The 22,849-nt window shown below is 38.3% G+C and overlaps 1 pseudogene; it reads left to right on the top strand.

Moving 5' to 3' along the window:
* Positions 1–8,371, top strand: part of LOC113724278 (beta-amyrin synthase 2-like) — a 34,864-nt pseudogene extending 26,493 nt beyond the window's left edge.
* The last annotated feature ends 14,478 nt before the right edge of the window (positions 8,372–22,849 follow it).

Raw genomic sequence — 22,849 nt, 5'->3', positions numbered from 1 at the left:
ATGATAAAGCCGCCATTCTTCTGTTTTTCGTTAATATATCCTAGTTTTAATCATAGCAGGGTCAAAATGCATACTTTATCACCATATAGTTGATGGATAATACGCATAAACCACAAAACATATATCATCACTCTACAATGCATGTGCGATTGACCAGTACTGTTAGCATTATGGACCATGTTTAATAAAAGAAAGGGAATATCATATAAATAGTCCCTCAGATATTGGGTGTGTACCTTTTATATCCTCACATATGAAATGATGATTATTTGTCCCTCACATGTTAGCTTTGTATCTTTTATGTCCATCACATTCGAAATGATGATTTTTCGCCCCTCACAAATAAAAAATGCACATTTTTAGTCTCTCGACTCATTATTACTTATATACTTAACGAAAAAAATTATGTGCATCTCATGCTTTATAAACTTTAGGAGCAAATTTGGAAGATTGCAGAGACGAAGGGAAAAACGTCCCTCTCAACTCTTTCTTCGTTCTATTTTCCTAGCCAAGAATGTGGTAGCTGCCTCTGGTTGTTGTATCGGTGGTATCACCATCGGCCACCACCACTTTTAGCCATAAAATTTCACCAAAACTCAATTCCCTACTCAGTTTTTTGCATCGAATCTAGGCAAAATGGTTCAAAATGTATTTTACATTTTGCCAAATAAACTTTTTCACCTTTCACTTTTAAAATGATAACTTTACGTCACTTATAAAATCAAGTCGATAAAATGTAGTCCTAACATATGTTTTCAATCACTTTTTATTTTGAATCCATCATATAACCCCATATGGTCATTCTTTTGGGGGCAAAAATGTTATATTTTATTTATAGTTAAATAAATGGTCCGATCCATATTTATTTAGGATATGAATCAAATCATATTCATTTTCTAAAAAAGTGAGATCTGACCCAATTCTTATTCATTTTTATCACTAGAAATGTGGGATCTGATATTTTTGTACATAAAAATGTCTATATGTGAGTCACATGATGATTTCAAACTTAGAAATGGTCAGAAACATAGGTTACCACCAATTTTGTTAATTTGAATTTGTAATGGATGCAAAATTAATATTTTAAAGTGAAGGACAAAAAAACTCATTTGACGAAATCTAAGGGACATTTTAAACAATTTTCTTAGAATCTAATTTGGATTTTAGTTTTTGTAAAAAATGAACAAAAGTAAGGAAGAAATAAAAAAAATACACTGGTAGGTATGCTAGAATCTGCTAGGGCTTATATTGAAAAATCATGCCACTATTTTTTTAGTTGTATGATTTTAGGAAAAAAACACAAAACTAATATCAAAATCAAATTCTAATAGCTAGTATTTTTTTTTTTACTTTTTAGCCATATTCATTCATTTTTTGTTTGCAAAAACTAAATCAAAATCAGACTCTATGCAAAAAATTGAGTGAGTTGAATTTTGATGAAATTTTGTAATTGAAAGTGGTGGCAGTTATCAGTAACATCGCTAGCACGGCGATTGGAGACAGCTATGGCTACTACCATATTTTGGGCTAGGAAAGTAGGATGAAAAAGAAAGAAATGTACGGCACGTTTTACCCCTTTTCCTACAATATTCCTATTTTGCCCCAAAAGTTTGTGAAGCATGAGGTGCACATGATTTTTTTGGGCATAAATATGAGTAGAAATGAGTTGAAAGATTAAAATTACGCTTTTTTTTTTAATTTATAAGGGACAAAAATCATCATTTTGTATGTGAGAAATGAAAATTCATGTTTCATATGTAAGAAATGTAAAAGATATAAAATCAATATGCGAACGAACTATTTGTACGAGAAAGAAAAGTCAAATTGACTTTAAAACACATTTTAGATGCACATTTGTGGGTGCATTTGTTTTAACAGGAACAACATCATGATTTTGATCCAATCGCTTTGACAGGTATGGCTTTTGGGCAATATGCTACACTCATGCCTCTTGGTTAGCATTAGGAGCTTTGGCCATGTGTGGGAAGACATATGACAATAGTGAAACAGTTCAAAAAGCGTGTCAATTCTTGCTTTCAAAACAACAAGAAACAGGTAGTTGGGGAGAAAGCTACCATTCATGCACTATGAAGGTGAGCTGTTTTGGTTTAATTAGTCGCAACCATAGTAAAGTCATCATATTTTCATAGTGCTTTCCTTTCCTTTGTTACTTTAAGACGGGAAAGTGACACTTTCCGTCCCTAATATGCGGGATTGGGTAGTTTTCGTTTCTAAAGATCACTTAAAACACATTTAATTCTTGGGAAATATTCTATAGTCTCTTTTGGATACCATTCCTTCAAATTTTATCTCTCACTAAAAATAATAGTTTAAGTAAAATAAGAACTACTTTTGTGTTAGAAAAAGGTGAAGAAAAAAACTATAAAAAGGAAGGACTACATGAAAAAGAAAATGGCAAAACTAGTTGAAGAAAGTACAAAAGAAAAAAAAAAGAAACTGAATAAAAAAGCAAATAACAAAATGAGAAGAAAGATATTTTTTTTTAGAAGAGAATAGTTGAAATTTTGGTCATACTCTTTAACACTATTACATTTAGTGGTCGAATGACTTTAAATAAGTACGTTAGTGTTACCAAAAATAATAAAAAGGCTAAATAGGACAAAATAAAATGTTAGGGACTAGAGCTACTTTAAATAAAAGTTGAAGGAGTAAATGAACTATTTGCCAAAGAAAAATATTTTGGTCCAAAGTGATTGATTTGCATGTTTTGATTGAAACTTTAAGGGTGAAAATACTCTAACTCCCGCTTACTGTGATGAAGAGTGTCATTTTCTCTCTTGAGGAATCTCCAATTTCTCTCCGACAGGGTCTATGGGTATTGGATGTTTGTCTAGGGCTAGGAGAGAGAAGCTAAAATGCATTAATCTCTTGCTATCCCCTTCTCCCAGCTATTACCCTTTGTGACAAAAGATAAAATGAAAGGTAAACAATGTTTCAGCATGTTTGTCAAGAAGTAAATCATACAATTGGGTCCGTATTGCCTTGGCTATATAAGTGTGTAGGGGGGGGATTGCATTGAGTGATAAGATAAGAGAAATTATAAATATGAGATCCTGGATTTAAGACCTCTCACATTATATATATATATATATATATATATATATTATTTGGATTAATCTTTCCTAAACTAACAGTGTTTTAAATGAATGACAACTATGTAAAATTTAAATTTAAAATTCAACTTTTACACATGTGTCATTAATCTAGCGGTGATAGTGTATATACTGTCAGTGTATATAAAGTTTAGTGTTATTATCATTTTACCCCCTTAAACTATATCGCTATTATCAATTTACCCCATAATGTTATCTTCTAGTTATTTCACCCCATAGGTAATTCAACTCAGCATGTTAATAAATTTTTGACAAAAATATCCTTTTATTTTATAACATTATTGCATTATTATTGTCACTTTATCCCTTTAAATTATAGAGATATAATCACTTACTCTGTAACTTTATTTTCTAGATATTTACCTTATCGTTAATGTAAAAAGTATGTTAAAAAATGTTTAAATATATTTACCTTTTTCATATATAATTAAAAATAAAAAATTTGGAATAATTATTCTTCCTTTTTTTGCACTCTAAGATTCCAAAAACATAAAAAATAAAAGGTTTTTCTCAAATTTCTTTTTTCACATTTATTAATACTAGGAAAAGAAAAGGAAATAGGCCAAAAGGAGACAGAATATTAGAATACAAATAAAGAAAATTAAGAAAAATCTAATACTATCATATTACTTTAATGTCCTCAAGATTAGAATTGGAATTAGATAGTAAATAGATAAGTAAAGTAATTTTAAAATAATATAAATATTGAATTCTTTATTATTTGAATTAAAAAAAAAAGAATTGAGCTCTCTCTCTCTCTCTTTCTCCCTCCCTCCCCTATTTTTCTATTTTTTTCAATATTAATAAGATTGCCAAGAAAAAAGAGATTAATGTTTTGACTTTTTTTCATGATATTAAAAAGGAGAAAAGTCACTCTAAATTTTTTATTATTTTTATTATATAAAAAATAGGGTACTATCTTCTAAAGTTTTTTAACTTATTCAGTTGTTTTAATGGTGGGATAAATTGTCTAAAAAATAACTTTAGAGGGTAAATTGATAATAAAGTTATAATTTATGGGGGTAAAGTGATAATAATTTTAAAGGTTAAACATGTCTTATCACTTGGATTAATAAACTCCGTTAAGTTTGGCTGTTAGTCTTGGGAGTAAAATAACTAAAAAATAACGTTAAAGGGGGGAAATCGATAGTGACACCAAACGTTAAGGGGCTAAAGTAATAATAACCCAAAAATTTACCCTATATGTATATGTATATATATCCTCCAAACAATGGAAATGTGCAAGGCCAGATTAAGTTTATTCAAATTATGCGCTAACATAATTATCCTCCAAATGAATTATTTTTTGGAGTGTAGTTTTTTTCACTGGAGTACCCTTTTGTGTTAAATTTAAGTGTTATTTGCTCTCTGACTACTTTATATTTTTTGGATAAGCATATTTAAGAGATAAAAGATTTTAAATTAATGCATATATCTTGGAAAAATAGCGGGAACTTATTCTCTGCCAATTATTTCAATCCATTGATTGATTATCTCAAAGTTATTTACTAAAATTATCATGTATATCTTTTATCTCTTTGATGAAAAATGTTCAATTGCGACGTTCATCTAACTAGCAATACCATGTTTATCTGCCTTCTGATGTACCAGTGTACAACAGAAGCAAAAAAAAAGTTTTATGCTAAATTCACAATACTAAAATGTTACTTGCCATTAGATTGGAGTTTTTGAAAAACAAAATACAATATAGCAATAATATGTGAGGTAATTAAGAAATATATCAAGGGAATATTTCCAAAACCTTTTCTAGAAAAATAGCAATCCAAATTGGCTCACATCACATATGAATGAGCAAAGGACCTAAATGATGACAAGACCACATTGACAGGGGAAAAAAACACACACACAGTGCATCATTAATGATAGAGAATTTATTCATTTATTTTTCTTTTTCTTTTTTTTTTTTTGTAAAAGAGACACCAAAATCATAGAATAATATATATCTTTGTCCACTCAGCATATTAATTAACCACCTTTGCGAACATATATTAATCAAGTTCCTATTTAAGTTGAATCCTCCGCAATAACTTGTCTTCATTGGCTATTTCCGTGTTCTAATATCTAATATGTGAAGTAACTCGTATGTTGTTAAATTAAGATAATGTGATAAAAAATACCCACATTCATTTTTGTTCAGTATGATAACTTTCATAACTGATCGATGTTGTTGCTACAGGTATATACAGATATAGATGGGAAAAGATCCAATTTGGTACAAACATCATGGGCTCTAATGGCACTTGTACATGCTGAACAGGTTCGTTAGCTGCAAGTTTCAAATGTATGTGACGTTTTTTACTTGTAAAAGGCATTTATTTGTCGACTCACACGTTACACTTACGTATATAAGAAAATCCGAAAGTAACTAAGAAAACTATCGGAAAAGTAATACATCAATCTATTACTATCATGCTAGAGGCAAAAGCACATTGGAAAAGAAAACTCATTTTGAATTTTTGAAAATTTGTAATTTCATATTTGGGATAATTTCAAGAACCTTCGCTGAGGCATATAATTTGAAACATACACTTGGCTCCCCTCATATTTGAATAAATAACTTACCTCCTATATTTGAGGTTTCAACACAAGGTTTGCTTTTTGTCACAGCTGAACTATTGTCTTAATGCCCCAAAATAACCTCACAGAAATCATGAAAACAAACAAACTATTTGATTTGGTTAGAAAAAGGCCTTAGAAAGTAATTGAGGCGGGAGTGGGGCGGGGGCGAAGCAATAAGGAGGACTGCACTGCTGATTTTGGGGTGCAAAAGGAGAGACTGTAGGAGAAGGAATGATACAAGTAGGATTCATTGGTAACATAAAAATACAAAAATGGCCCGGTGGTTAGGAGAGAACTTTTAGAATCCTTTTTGTTGTCAAGTTTGGGACTTGAAACCTGTATCTGACAGTTGGGGAAAGAAAGTAAATTTAAGGTTTAAATCTTGTACTTGACAATTGGAAGAGCGAACGGTGGGGGAAGAGAAAAATGGTATAGAAAACTTGAAATGCAAAGTTTAGCACAAGAAAATGGGGGTTTTAATGATCTTGAGGCATGTTTAAAATACTATCCTTAAGGTTTTAATTGTTTCCACTACACATAGTAGTTTGTATCTAGTTTATGGCAATATAATTCTAGGAGACAATAAGAGAAGAGAAAAAGACACAACAAATTTTTTTTTTCTCCCAAAGAATAATTAAATGATAAGGGACTTATTTATTTAAATGAACTCAGAATTGGATCCAGAGTCAAATCCGGTTCCTTATTTCCAGCCAACAAGGATCTGGTGCCGGATCATTATTTGATCTTAGCCAGATCTAAGGCCGGTTGGTTTTGCTCAATTGATGGACATTCTAATCATTATATATCCAGCTCGGATCCTTGTGACACACAAGCCGGATTCATTGAACAATTCAGCCTACTTGATTTTCTTTTCCGAAATCTCATTTTCATGTCATTTGCAAATTATTTCTATAATCCTTCACTTAGTTTGCAAATGAAATAAGAAAGCTAACATGCATAATATCATGCATGCATAAAGTATAGTATCTTTCGATTTAAAATTTTCTTTATTGCAGATATATCACTTAATCTCACCAAATCAAGGTAGTTGATGTCTTTAAACCATAAATTGCGAACAACACTAGATATACCACATACATAGTATTATAAACATTGGTCGATTAATAAAGAATTTGAGCACTATTACCGCCCATCATGTATTCCAGTCTAAATTCATGATCATGTACAAAAACAAACGCAAATTTCTACTAGAGGTGACACCACTTCTATGACCATATAAATGAAGTTGCTATCAAGCTTTATAAGCTACGGATCCAATTCACCAATTCCAGCCAACTAGAATCCAGAATCAAGGCTGATTGGTTTTGCTCAATGAAGTAACTGTCTGATCATTATCCGGCTTTGGATATGAAGCCAGATCCTCGTGAGATCCAAGCTGGACTCATTGAGCAATTCAGCCTACTGGATTTTCTTTTCCAAGTCTCATTTTTTATTTGATTTCCAAACTATTTCAACATTAAAGTGGATTGATGAATAGGATCAGAGGCATAGCTAGTAAGAGGAAGGAAAATAAGTACTTATTACTAATCAATAGCTAGTAGGAGGGCTTCCCTTGTATACTTTGACTAGAGAAAGTGTAAAGTAATAAATTTGAGGTGGAGAGAGACCGTGTGACGGGTTTGGCTGAGATGCAAGTGTTTTTTTTCTTTACCTTCATTTTTCTTAGTCTATTATAAGATATAAGTAAGTACTAAGCCGCAGTTATTGAAGTCATTTTGGAACTGCAGGAGATGTATGTGTAATAATTTAATTATATGGGGAACAAAGTGCATTCTTAGATACTTTAGGGGAAGATTTTGGAATGGTCTCTTAATTTGCTAATTTAGCTCAGAATCTTTCTACTTTGCTGCCCTCCTGCCGACATAAAGTGGATGGTCACATTCTCAAATAACTTTCATAATTTATAGAATATGCTAATTGATATTTTCTCTAATGCACCTTGCTGTATAAATGGCTTTTTGTAGTAGAATTAAGTGTCATGTATTTTTACCAGGCAAAGAGAGACCCAAGACCTTTGCATAAAGCTGCAGTACTACTAATCAATTCCCAGTTGGATAATGGTTCTTTTCCCCAACAGGTACATGTATCGTAAAGGTTATCGATAGAATTTCTACTTTCTGTTCATAGTCTAAAAATATTACTCCACTGAGACTTGAGTATTAGTATATTATATGGTTGACAGTCAAAAGTTGTGCTGTGCTGGTTGTTTCTATGATTTTGTTATGTTTGAGAAAATGTTATATCATACTTATAATTTTATTGTAGGAAATAACTGGAGCATCCATGGGAAATTGTATATTACACTATGCTGCTCATAAAAACATTTTTCCATTGTGGGCGCTTGGAGAATATCGAAAGCATGTCCTACCCTATCTTGACGAAATCTAAGTTGGTTTTGTTATGACCCAAGGAGGAGCTGATCATCTAAGCAAATAGGGTGATGATCAAGAAGCTGCTATACTACTTGTCAACTCAGAAGTTAGTTAAGAGTGTGTTAGTTAGAGCACTTAGAATACGAGTTAGTCAGTTTCTTGCTGGATCAATTGATTGTATAAATAAAGGATGAATTGTATAGTGAAGGACCAAAAATTGAGTTGTAAAAGGTCTCCTTCTTCCTGAATAATACGATTCTCTCCTCTTTCCTCTGCATTTTCTGATTCTACTCTCTCAAACTCCTCTTTCTTTTCTATATTCTCTCATTTGGAACCAAATCATTACAATTGGTATCAGAGTTTGCGGTCTTTGGATTGCAAACTTCGATTACCCCAATTGATATCATTCTTTTGCTGAATCTTCTCTCTATTCCTCTCTCATTTCTGTTTCTTTCTGCTCTTCCTTATCCATTCTTTTCCTGTTCTTATCTCTATCTTCAACTCTTCGATTAATCTGCATTCTTCCTTAACTTCCTTTCTTTTCTTTCTTTTCCTTCTTTTCCAATTGATTCTTGCTTAATCAAATGGAGAAACTAAAATCTGGGTTTCACAGTTTAACGGAAGTAAATGCAGCAGAATGCAAATCTAGGCCAGACAAGATAGATTCCGAGTTAAGGAATTGTATGATTTCATTTGCAGCTACATTTAATGAATTCCTAAGAACCCTAATCAAAGAGGGGCAATTAAGGGAGGATGATCCAATTTTGGATGAAAATGAGTGGTCTTCAACTGTGTCTAATAAAGCCAAAGGGATGGAAGAAAATTCCAAAAATCAAATTCTTGAACTTGAGACCATGAAAATGGATGAGCAACTAAATATGGAGGAAGATAGTATTGTTGAAACGCCCTTCATTGAGGAGGATGGAATCTTTAAAAATCTGGTATCCCCCACTGAAGGTTCATCCATCAATATGAGTTCCACCAAAGAGGTGGGAATTGGGGATGGGTAGAGTGAAATCGTGGGCCTTCCCGTGTTTCTTATTGAAGGAGTAACCATGAATCTTGGGTATCAAGAAGTAAAAACAGATTGTAGCCTTGAAGTCTTCTCCCCTTCAAGAAGTGCAGAGGATGAATGTTCTTATGTTAGAATGACAAGTTCTGTTTTGGGGATAGTTGAGAACTGGGCTCCTAATGAGAATCAAGTGACTATTGAAACCGTTTACGGCAATGATGGAATGATCTGTACACACAATTTGCAGGCTGATTTTTCATTGGAGACAAAGTTGATCAAGCCAAATGGGATTTTTTATTTGGGAGTTGCAAAATTCCCAGATGAAACCAAACATTATTCTGATGATGATGAAACTGATAGGTATGAGCCTTTCCTTGAATCAAGTGGATGTAAGAATCATTCTGATTTCGTAGTGGAAATGTGTCATATTGAATTGGGTGAGGATTTTAACCAACTCCCATTAAAGGAGTTAGCCACCACTGTATATAGTTGGGTGGGAGGTCAAGGGTTCAAACCTTGCCTCCCATCAATGTGCCTCAATATGAGGAGTGTTATAAATCCATGCGGGTGAGTGGTGCACCCGTCTGGTCAGACGGTGGTTAAGTCTCCGTCAGGTTCCCCCGACTCATTTGGCCCACTCCCTAGAGTCGCTACCCTTACAGTAAGTCTCCCCCCCCTTAGGAGTAGGAGTAGGATAGGCTAGGCTAGAATGTGCCGCTAGTGTGAAAAAAAAAAAGAATTGGGTGAGGATTTTAATGATAAACTCCATATCTTGACTCATCATCCAAAGTTACTGCATCATGTTCTTGATGAACTTGCATCTTCTATCAGTTCTTATAGAGGTTCGTTTAGCATGAATGAGGATTGTTTGGGTCTTCTTGAAGATGTCTCTGATTTTCATGATCCATCGAGTAAAACTAAGGTTGATATAAGGCTCACTTTCTTGTTTGATGACATTTATGGAAATCATGTTGCTGTTGATATGAGAAAGATTAAATGCTTGGATTTTGTTGATACTGACTCACGAGGAATTAATCTTAAGCCCAAGAGAGAGATGATTAGTTGGATTGAATATTGAGATTCAGGGAAAATCCAGGCTGAAATTTTGACGAATCTGCAGAAGTTAATAACGGTTGGAGATAATGCTTGTGATTCCAGTTATGGGCCATTCAAGGTGTTGTGGTTTAGATTCTCCAAAATATTACTAGTCACACTTGAAGAGGAGGATTGCTCAAGAGCTGTTCCAAGGTATATGGGTTTAGTTTTCAACCACCCAAGAAGATGGGACAATAGTTGTATGCTGCACAATGATGAGCAGATTACTAAGAAATGGCAGAGTGAAGATGGTCTAGACAAATTACAAAGGATGGGAGTGCTAGCTTATTTGTCCATGCTAAGATTGAATCTAGTATAAAGGGGTTCATGGAAGACAGAAGTAATGGTCAAGGAAACTCTACTCTTGTAACTCTGCATTTACAGTGCATAAACCAAACAATGCAAAAAGATGTTGAGTCAGGTCATATGATGCTTTATGCTCAGTCTGGTACTAAGATTGGAGATTTTATTCTAGTAAGAGTTTATGACCTTAGTTCCAGAACAAAAAATGTCACTATACTAGCTGGAACAATGGAAAATATGGTTGCTGAGTGTGTCTTCTCTACTCTTACAAATTTGGAAAGTGATCTTTCTTGCCTTGTTGTCATGATATTGGAGGTTGCACTGGGTAAGAGGCCAACTGAAGACGACATAATCTTGATCATTAATTGGGACTGAGACTTGATGATGACAAACGACAGCTTACAAGTCACTCGTTGATTCCATTGCATAATTCTGTCTTAAAGTTGGCCTATTATAGAATTAACAAAGGCATGATGACTTGGGTGAAGTTTATGGGTTGAAAATGATCTGGACAGTTGCTACTATTCCAATTGGAAAATTCCAGCACTATCGAACTTGTAAATCACATTTTCCATGGGACCCCGGCGGTATTAAAGTAACATAGAGAATGAAAGTTGATACCATTATACACCAAGTATCACCACAAATTGCAATTGTAGTAATCGTTGCACATGAATTTCAAGCTGGAAGTTTTCTTTATGGCCACTATGGGGTTGTAGCAGCTATTCTTTCTACAGCGGTGGTTAAGCATACTTCCAAAACAACAATTAAACATTGGTATTAAGTAAAGATGAAGTGTTGCACATGTTGCTTTAGCTCTCCCAATCATAAGTGAAATGTTTCTGTGTTTTTAAATGGATGTTGCATGGAGGGAAGTGTTGTTAGCAAGAATGGAATTGATGAAGCCCAATCCTAGGGACTAGGATTGGAGTATTGTTATGACCCAAGGAGCTGACTATCTGTGCAAATAGGGTGATGATCAAGAAGGTACTAAACTACATGCCAAATCAGAAGTTAGTTAAGAGATAGTTAGTTAGAGGCACTTAGAATATGAGTTAGTCAGTGTCTAGCTGGATCACTTGTTTGTATAAATAAAGGATAAACTGTTCAGTGAAGGACCAAGAATTGAGTTGCAAAAAATCTCCTTCTTCCTGAATAATACGATTCTCTCCTCTTCCCTCTGCATTTTCTGATTCTACTATCTCAAACTCCTCTTTCTTTTCCATATTCTCTCCTTTCTCCCTATTTCTGGAACCAGATCATTACAGGTTTCACCTTGGTAGTTCTTCAACATGTTATGTATGTTGACATGTTATTAGCTTATTCATATCCATGCAAGAAAAAAACCAATACATTAAACAATAATCAACAAAATACAAAATGTGATAGCTTCTCAAACATATTTATGTGTGTGGCTGCATGTGTGGATGTGCCATACTACTATAAAAGAAAACTTAGTAAAACATTATCTTGAAACTTAGACCCGATTGAATTTGAGGGTCAGAGGCCACGAGATTTAACCAATTGGATAGGTATTGAAAAATTGAACATCTATGTATCATCAATTATGATGCATAAACGTATACTAATCACATATAAATTAAAAGAGGACAAAAAGTATACAAGAAAACAAAAAAAAAAGGCAAAAGAATTGGACATATCAGATTTTCCCTAATTGAGCTCAGTCTAACCTAGATTTGACCGGATTTTCCTAATTTGGATGAGATCAGGCCAGACAATCACTAAAATCCTGATTCAATCGGTCAAATTTGGCTGCTCTCGTGCACATTTAAAAACACTGCTCTGTATATGTACTAGACAATTCTTATCGCGCGTGTGATGGTAACACATTTTTTTACCCACTCAACTCATAAAAAGTGTAGACAATAATTTTAAAATTTTTAATCGCAATGCAAAATATAGATTAATCAATGGGTAGTGTGAGAGAGGGTTGAACGAGTATAAATGAGAGATCTCAAACTCGAGATTTTTCACTTACAAAAAAAGGGTAGTGGGGCAACATTGAATTTTTTTCTTGCAGAATGTCTCAACAATAAAAGTAACATAGCTATGATAACTAAAAAAATGAGAGAACCAAATACGGGATTACAAAGGGAGTTAATCGGTTAGCAGCATATATATAGAAAGAGGGAAACATAGATTGACAATTATCTTAAAGTTGAATAATCAGATTTTGATATTCACCAAGACGAATTAGATTTGCAAATTAGCTGGGACAATTTCTCTGCAAAAGCAAAAGTTCAAGTATTGAAAGAAATGAAGGTATAACATGCATCATCAATTTATCTAATTAACTATTACAAGACAACATGGACATGAAGAAAGTACCAAGGATGGAGAAGATCTAGAAAGGAAATAATTTTAAAATCCACTATATAATAGTAAAACGCTTCAATTCGTAACAGTAATCATTACCCTGACAGCTTTTCAATTCTCCTCCAAATTTCCATTATTCTTCCTTTTGCTTCATTGCGTAATGAGACTACCAATGACTTAAGAAAGAATATATTAAATGGGTTGCTTCAGCTTCTTAATTGTCATTCTACTCATAAAATTCTGTATGACAATTAAATTTGCATAAAAAGAATCTAAGTGCAAATACATTATTCCAAGTCTCTATACAAATGGCGTGAATCGATAGGTCCTGCAAATCTCTATTAAATGTTAGTCAATAAAACTAGAATGAAGATAACATGCTACAAATGTAACGATGTTGAAGATGGCCATCTCGGCTCGGTCATACTAAACTGGATCCTTTATTATTCGGGATGAGTCGCCACCAGTTTTGGTCATCTCGGCTAGACATCGCATGCTGATAACCGAGGTGACTCCCACATCCACTGGTACATCAGATTGGTACTGTGCTTGACACAACATCCAAGATCTTATCAGAGAACCTGACACCTGCATGGCAGACAAGACATCTGACAGGACCTGTCTGCTGCTCTGTCCTATCAAATCAGATTGGGCACACTTAGTCCCTACCAGGTCCTAGGGAGTTGGAGTCCATTATTCCTTTCTCCAACTTGTCCCCTATAAATACTACTCCCCCTCATTCAGAAAGGGGAGGGAGGGAGAAAGATAGTAAGAACTCTACTATTCCCATTCTTATTATTCATTTCCTAGTAAACTAACTTAATCATTGGAGGTGATTCGAGGGACAAAGCCCCATCTAGTGCAAGAAAAGTATATCACAAAGTCACTTCGCTGAAGAAGAGGACGTATTAGGTCAGCTCGGCTTGGCCATCCAAGAACTACCTCTTCAATTGGCGTCCACCATGGGGCCGCGAAAATACTCTAAATATGAAATCTACGTGCTCTAGGAGTAAGAGGGTCCCTCCTACCGGGGCTGAACCCAGCACAGCCCGAAAACACTTCAGAAGACCAAGGATCCCAACGGACTCAGCCTGCAAATGAAGAAGCCCTGGCCCGGATGGTTGAGTTTGTAGCTGAAAATTCAGATATCTTTGACGAATTGGGAAGATTCTTCAAAAGAAAGGGAAGGAGAAAATCGAACCCTCTAAGAGAAGGTCAGCAAAATCCCCTGAAATTCCCTCCGAAGAGGAATCTGATAACAAGCATCCTGTCCGTAGCCCTTCCAAACGCACCTCATCCAGGTCCACCTCCAAAATCATTTCCATCTCCAAGGCATTCACTCAAGGTTTCTTGGGGAGACGTCCTGTGGATTACATGAGAGTCCTATCCTTCAGGGATTATATTAATGGGAAAATGATTCTCCCAAACTTTAAGCTTCCAGTGTTGCAACCCTATGATGGGCGAGGTGATCCCGAGGACCACCTCCATGCTTTCATTTCTGCTTTCCAGTTATATTGCGTTCTCGACTCCATCATCTGTCGGACTTTTCCTATTTTCTTACAAGGGACCGTTCGAAAATGGTTCTAGAACCTAGAACATAGGAGCATAGTCTCTCTAGGTGAGCTCGTGGATAAGTTTATCTACGGGTTTGTGTCATCTAGACTGATGACGAAAATTTTGGCCTACCTGTTGAATATACAGCAGGCTCTCGGTGAATCTCTCCACTCGTTTGTACAGAGATTCTACGATAAAAATGTGTAAATACCTGACCCGAATGAGCAGGTGACCATAGCTGTCCTTATAAATGGGCTAGTCGCCTGATTGTTCAGTACGGAGATACATCGAGAATATCCTCGAATACTTCGGGAGCTATGACACAAGATTGACAAAGGTATTCAGAGTGAGGACGTAAATCGCATAAAAAGGGAAGCGCAAGCCACACGAGCGGGCCACGACCCTAGAAGAAAAAAAGAAACTAGCCGAGGTGAGAAAGAGCCCAGTGGCGGAACGCAAATTTCTTCCCGTGATCGTCGGAGTATTTTCGACAGAATCGCTAAGGAAAAACAGTCCATCCCTGATTCCGAATTAACTCCCCTCACTACTAGTCGATCACACATACTTGCCGTAATGGAGCAGCATCACCTTGGCCGAACCCCTTCGAAAATGACTGAAAAGTGAGAGAAGAGGAACTCCAACCTCTACTGTGCATATCATAAGGATGTCGGACACGAAACTGAGAATTGCAAAAACTTAAAGAAGAAAATAGAAAATTTGATCAAGTAGGGGTACTTGAAATAGTTCGTCTGTAGGGACGGGGACTTCGGCCAGAATGATTTCCGCCATGATAATCGAGACGACCAACGGCGAGAGGACCAGCGAAAACCAAGGAGAGACGGTCGAGCCCCCGAGGACCCTAAGGAGTCTGGGAGGCTCCCCTGAGATTAGTTCCCCAACTATGGATCGAGCATAGTCGGGATTATTAACACCATAGAAAGGGATCCGACGGGAGGAGATAGTCAGAACTCCCAAAAAAGAACTTACCGACAAGCTAATCCGGATCAAGTTGAGCCGAGCTCCCGATTAATCTAGATTATCACATATGGACCCAACGATCCCGTCCCGTTTGCCTACAGTAATCATGAGGCCCTTGTGATTGAAGTACTTACCAATAACTACATCATCAAAAAAGTGTATGTTGACCCAGGAAACTCGGTAGATGTCATGTACTACCGTACTTTCGAGGGTTTGAAATTGATCAGGGATCAACTCACTCCCATGAGGACCCCTCTGGTAGGGTTCAGAGAACATGTAGCCCATCCGGAAGGAATGATTACTTTTGGTGACCGTTGGGCGCCACCCCCGGTGTCGTATCATTCCTGTCAATATCGCTATTGTCAAATCTGATTTCCCCTACAACTTGCTAGTAGGCCGACCCACACTCAATGTATTGCGAGTTATGTACTCTACATACCCTTTAAATTTCAAATTTTCAACACTCGCGGGCGTCGGCGAAGTGAGTAGTGACGTCTGTGCAGCACGAGAGTGTTACCCCGCTGCCTTACAGGCAGCGTCTTTCTCGATTGTTGAGCCGAAAATCGAGGGCAAGATATCCAACATCCTGTATATAGATTGTATAGACCCTCACTAGACCGGGAAACCTAAAAGGCTGCAGATTGAAGATGAGGTGGAAGAAATTGTCCTAGATCCCTTAAACCCCAATCAGACTATTCGTGTCGGCATCAGACTGCCCAAACTCTTCAAGAACGAGATGATCAATCTCCTCAAAGAGTATCGAGATGTCTTCGCTTGGACCGTCGAGAAAGTTATTGGTATACCTCACCAGCTGATGTTGCATAAACTCAATGTTGATCTGCGTACATGTCCAGTTAAACAAAAAAGAAGTCACTTCGAACCAGACCGTAGTGAGGCCATCATAGAGGAAGTAGACAAACTCTTGCCAACATGAATGATTCGAGAGGTACAATATCCGACCTGGCTATCCAAGCCTGTCATGGTCAAGAAAGAGGCGGGAAGATGGAGAATGTGCGTGGATTTTACAGATCTGAATAAGGTTTGCCCCAAAAATTGCTACCCATTACCAAGAATCGACATCTTAGTCGACTCGGCAATGGGTTATGAGATCCTCTGTTTCCTCGATACCTTTAAAGGGTATCATCAGACAGGAATGAGTGAAGAGGATTTGGAGAAAATGGCCTTTTTCATCGATCGAGATGTATATTGTTATACCACCATGCCCTTCGAGTTGAAAAATATCGGGACCATATACCAGCGGTTGGTAAACCGAGTCTTCAAATCTCAGATAGGCTAAAATGTTGAAACATACGTGGATGACATCTTTTTAAAGAGCAAGATGGCATCAGCCCTCCTATCTTATGTGAAAAAGGTTCTTGGGATCCTTCGTGACACCCGCATGATGTTGAATTCCAAAAAATGCATCTTTGGTATAATCTCATAAAAATTCTTAGACTATCTCGTGTCACGCCGAGACATAGAGGCCGATCCATACAATGTGAAGGCAACTCAAGAAATGTCGCTTCCCCGGAATCCCCGAGATGTGCAAAAATTAACCGATCGGTTGGCGGCCTTTGAACAGATTCTTGTCTCAGTCAGCCAAGAAAATATTACCCTTCTTTAAGGTGTTAAAAAAGGCTGACAAATTCTCTTGGACTAAAAAATGCCAACAAGTTTTCGATCAGATGAAGGAGTAGTTACACCGTCTCCCTACTCTCACTTCACCACGGACAGGAAAAAAGTTGTACCTCTACTTGTTTGTAGCTGACGAGACAATAAGTGCCGTATTGATACAAGATGATGGTATCCAAGTACCCGTCTATTATGTCAGCTGGGTCCTTCTTGGGTCGGAGGCCCGATACATCCAGGTGAAGAGATTTGTACTATATCTGGTCCATGCTACTCGCTGGTTAAAACCCTATTTCCTGGCTCATTCGGTGTGCGTAAGGACACATCAGCCAATTAGGCAGATCCTGTCACGTCCCAAAATTTCAGGACGTCTTACCAAATGGACTGTTGAGTTAGGAGAATACGATCTCTCTTATGAGACTCGGACAGCCATTAAAGCTCAGACTCTAGCAAATTTCTTGGCCAAACTCATGTTTTTTGTGAGTTAGAAGGCCACTTCGGATACCTCCAAGCCGCGACCATGGACATTGTATGTGGACGGATCCTCCAACAACGATGGCAGTAGAGCGGGATTGCTCCTTGAAAATCCCCACGAAGAGGTTTTTTCGTACGCCCTCCGATTTGAATTTCCTGCATCCAATCACGAAGTCAAGTACGAAACCGTAATCGCGAGCCTGCAATTAGCCTGCAGGTTCAGTGCTCGGCGTATTCAATTTAACAGTGACTCTCAACTCGTAGTGTGTCAAGTATTTGGCGAATATGAATCCAGAGAGGAAATCATGCAACAATACCTCTCTAAAGTTCACTAACTTGTTGCATATTTCGAGTCATTTGAAATTCAAAAGATAATTCGATCACAGAACAGGTGAGTCGATGCCCTGTCACGGTTAGCTTCCACTTCATTTTCAGCACTCAATAAAACAGTTATTGTGGAGGTTTTTATGGAACCGGGGTACTCGAAAGAAAAAATCTGCCCTGTGCACTCAGGGGGTAGTTGGATGTGTCCTCTCATCAAGTTCTTAAGTCAGAAACTCCTTCCTGATGACCGAGTCAAAGCAAGAAGGATTTAATGCAAGACAGGTCGGTATGCACTTCAGGAATGGTTTTATCTCGAACCATGGCTGCGATGTGTTACTGCCGAGGAAGGAGAGAGTGTCCTTCGTGAAATACGGAACCCATGTTGGCTATCGGATGTTGGTCAAAAAAGTCTTATTACTCAGATATTTTTGGCCTACCATCCGATGAGATGCCCAACTCTTAGTCCTTAACTGCCCTTCGTGCCAACACCACGCTCCTGAACATCATCAGCCTACCAATCTTACGGTCCCTATCACTTCGCCTTGGTCTTTTGAACAATGGGGGATAGATATCATTGGTCCTTTTCCTAGGGCCGTAGGCAACTATGCCTATTTGATTGTGGCTGTTGATTATTTTACTAAATGAGTCGACGTCAACCATTGAGGAGTATAACCGGCCTTGCTGTTAAAAAATTTTTCTGGAGATGCATCGTCTGCCGCTTTGCTGATAATTCATTCAAAAGGTGGCGTGAAAGTCTAGGAATAAGGCAACACTCCACCTCAATGGGACACTCTCAATCCAATGGACAAGTTGAGAACTTCAATCAATCACTCCTACATGGGTTCAAAACTAGGTTACACCAAGTAGGATCATCTTAGTTGGACAAACTCCCCAATGTCTAGTGATCTTATCGAACTACAGCGAAATCCGCTACACAGGAAACCATATTTTCCCTAACATATGGATCTGAGACAGTGGTTCCTGCCAAATTCCTTACCTCGAGTCCTCAGAATGCAGCTTTGTCGTCGAAATTAATGAAAAAGAAAGGAGGATGGATCTCGATCTCACTAAGGAGAAGAGAGACGTTGCGGCAGCTCGGGTTACTCTATACAAGAACATTCTGGTTAGTTACTATAATACCCGTGTTAGGCATTCCGGTTCAGGTCGGGAGACTTGATTTTGCGAAAAAACTCGGTTAGTCGATCTGAGTCTCAAGGCAAGTTAGTTCCCAAGTAGGAGAGGCCGTACCACGTAATTGAATCAAGCCAGAATGGCTATTGTAAGTTGGCCTACCGAGATGGCACTTTAGTGCGTAGAACTTGGCATGCCGAGAATTTTAGATTGTATTATCCGCGATAATCCAAACCGTGATAATCCAAACTGTGATAATCCAAAAGTTTATTCATTTTCGTTTTGCTTAATTATTGTTTTAGCACCATTGGTATTGTTAAAAAATAAGGGGGACAAGTATGGAGAACTGAACCGGCTAAAATAGAATAAGTGAAATTATCATTAACTGATTAGCTAGAACTACAAAGAAATTTTTAGAGAGGGAATTCAAGTACAAGGGCCTGAGGTCAGGGACGCTTCTAAGCGTTCTCCATCTCGGCGCCACTAGTGTTTTCTCCCTTTCCAGTAGTTTCCACTACCTCGGCCCCGCTTGATTCTTCATTCTCTGACTCCAGCTCGAACTCAGAGAGCCACTGGTTGAATTCCTCCCGCACTTCTTCCAGGTTCCCCCAGTTTGAATGTCTTTAGCTATTTGGTCGCAGAGCTCTTTAGCGTCCTCATTGTAGCTGTTTTTATTCTTGAAAGAGTCCAGATCCTCTTGAGAAAGAAGTGGTCCTATTTCGTTCATTGCCGAGGTGTATCCGAATAAGATTTTGGTGAAAGTCCCGGACTTCCTAAAGGCCTCTATCGCTGAGGTGTCCTGCTTTCTCAAGCGCCTCCTGATGTGATTGCTCCTCCTCGAGACGCCCCTTCTGTTCTTCTTTCAAGGCCGTTCTGAGAGAATTGGTAGTAGTCTTGGTCTGGTCGCGCTCAATAACATTTGCCTAGTCGCGTTCCTCGCAGAGTCGAGTCTGTTCGTACTCGGCTACTACCAACTTCTTCTCCAACAAGGAAATCTTGTCTTTCAGCTTAGTGGTTGATTGATAGCTGTCAAGCAAATAAGCATAGCACCGCAACAGTTCGGCCGTGAAAACTGAGATTGAGACCCACGCTATCATCGAACTCCGTAGTAGCTTGGAAGGAGTCAGTTTCTTAGTGTAGTCCAAATCCCTTGGTAGAATGGAATGCATTAGGAGATCATAAGCTTCACGGGGATCCAAGCATCTGTTGTAGACGTTAAACTCCCATTCCAAGCACTAGTGCTTGCCGATGTGTCTTTTTTCGTCCCCGACTAAGTGAAAAGGGATGAAGTGACGATTTCACAAGAACAACCCTAGGACCGCGCTTGTGAAGACTGAGTTGGTTTGCCTCGACCATGAGAAAGAGAGGCAATGGTGACGCCTCGGGTCTCAGCTCCTTCTGGAATAGCCGAGTTCCAGGAAACCCCCTCGACAGCGGTGGTAGGTGAAGTTCTGATTGTAAGACTTGAGATGCTCTTCTTTTTGGGCGCGCCAGACGTCTCTCCCGTCGCCTTCCTTTTCTGCCTCTTGGCTACAGTCTATGACCCCGAAATAATCAAGTCGGAAACCTTTATCACTACATGAGAAGAATACATTATTATTTAGGATAGTTGAAATTAAACGCAAAGTTATGAACGAAAAATTACAATGCTTCTTAAGTCTAAAAGAATAGGATGGAGTTTTATTGGGGTCGATTAGAATTCGACTGATTTCTCCGCTGACTAGTACTGTTTCGGGAAAGAACCAGCTGTTGATCTTGAAACCCGATCCCATGATCTTTTGAAAACTTTCCTCCTCTACTTGTCCTAGAAAGGGGTTGGTTGGAGTGTCATGTGGCCTCCACCAGATATCCCTGTGGAAGTCCTCGGCCGAGACAAAAATGAAGTTATGTTTTCACCCCTTTATCGAAAATGGAGCATCTATCACCAGTTTCGAGATACGCTCTCATTCCTGTTGCCGAAGTAAAACCAGCCCTTTTCACTTCCACTGTTCTTGATGATGTAACATCGATGGAAAAGGTTAACAGTTGGGGTCATTTCTTGTTCTCGGTAGGGCATCTTGAATCCAATGAGAATTCGAACGGCATTCAGGACCAGTTGAATGATCCTCACCTCCCAGCACCTGAGGATATCTCGGAAGAATCTCGTAGTAGGCATCCTAAGCCCGATTTCCAGTTGGTCTAGGTAGACTGCCACCCTATCCTTAGAGGGCAGTTCTGCAGATTGGGTAGGGTTACGTGCATAGATGCTATAGCCCTGCCGAAATGGGTACTTGCGAATCACCGTGTTTGCTCCGGTTAAGCCCACCATGCTGCTAAATGACGGGAGTTGGCCGAAATCTATTTAGGCAAGATCTGCAGGAGCGACTGGTTCCGGCACTCCTATATCAACTGGCACCTCTGACCCGAGGCCGTCATTGTACAACACTTCGGATTCTTTCGGACCGACCTCTTGGGATGCCTCTGCTTCTTGGGACACTTTGGCCGCCTCCTCTCCAGGGCTAGACAAAGTACCCTCTTCCTCCCCAGACGGGTCCGGTCTCTCCGCTCTGCTAACATCTGGTCTCACCGTCTCCTTGTGTGTACGCACTGTCCGAGCCATGTATAATAGTAACAAGAGGGATAAATTACTCTTTTTTCCAAAAGGGACTGATGTCGGTTGGTGCAAAGGGACTTCGAATGTCTGCTCCAGTATCTATTGTAACCTTTTATCACTGTGAGAAAATGGTGAAAAAGACCCCCTATTATAGGGAGCAAAGGAAGGCGGATGGTGGCAGGTTTCAATTTCAAAACGGCGTGCCCCTCTTTCCTCATTAATGCGCGACTGTTCTTTTGACAAAACTGCTTTGCGCCTCTCTCCACGATCTCATATCGTGTCATTCACTCTAGTAACCGTCCCATCACCTCATATTCCTTCGATTTACGTGCCCTTGTTTGACGCATCGTTATGGCTGAACGTGTCACATTCTACAGTTACTCTAAACGAAAGCCTCGGAATGAAGAGACGGTTGGGCTCCTCCTTCTTGAGGTTTGGGGGGCTTATTGAGGATGGCCATCCCGGCTCGGCCATATCGAGTTGGATCCTTTATTATTCTAGATGGGTTGCCACCAGTTTTAGTCACCTTGGCTAGACATCGCATGCGGATGACCGAGGTGACTCCCACATCCACTGGTACCTCGGATTGGCACTGTGCTTGACATGACATCCGAGATCTTATTGGAGAACCTGACACCTGCATAGCGGACAAGATATCTGACGGGACCTGTCTACTGCTCTGTCCGGTCAAATCAGATTGGACACGCTCACTCCCTGCTAGGTCATAGGGAGTTGGAACCCATTATTCCTTTCTCCAACTAATCCCCTATAAATACTACTCCCCCTCATTCAAAAAGGCGAGAGAGGGAGAAAGATAGTAAGAACTCTACTATTTCCATTCTCATTATTCATTTCCTAGTAAACTAACTTAATCATCGGAGGTGATCCGGGGGACAAAACCCCATCTAGTGCAGGAAAAGTACATCACAAAGTCACTTCGCTCAGAAAGAGGACGTATTAGGTCAGCTCGGTTTGGCCGTCCAAGAACTACCTCTTCAAATGTCATTACCTATTTGCATGATTGGAGAAGGTTGAGATTTCGGATATCATTTGAGTGATTTTTACCAAAATTTAGTAACTAATATCTTGTAAACATGTTTTCTTTTAGCTATTGTCACTTAAAAGGCATGCAGATCTAAACACATAATAATCTTGAAAAAGCTACAATAGACACATAATATTATGTCGCCACTGCTAAGTAGAAAGTCAAGCTAAGATTAGTCCAATATCTCCAAACAATGAAGTAGGGACTATTTTTCTTGCTTGTAAGCGAAATACTTATTTGTTCTTTTGCAAACATTTCTTGTCTAAG

Source organism: Coffea arabica, chromosome 2c, assembly GCF_036785885.1.
Source record: "Coffea arabica cultivar ET-39 chromosome 2c, Coffea Arabica ET-39 HiFi, whole genome shotgun sequence".
Classification (NCBI taxonomy): Eukaryota; Viridiplantae; Streptophyta; class Magnoliopsida; order Gentianales; family Rubiaceae; genus Coffea; species Coffea arabica.
Note: the sequence above shows the minus strand (reverse complement) of the source record. Positions and strands in the feature narration are given on the sequence as shown.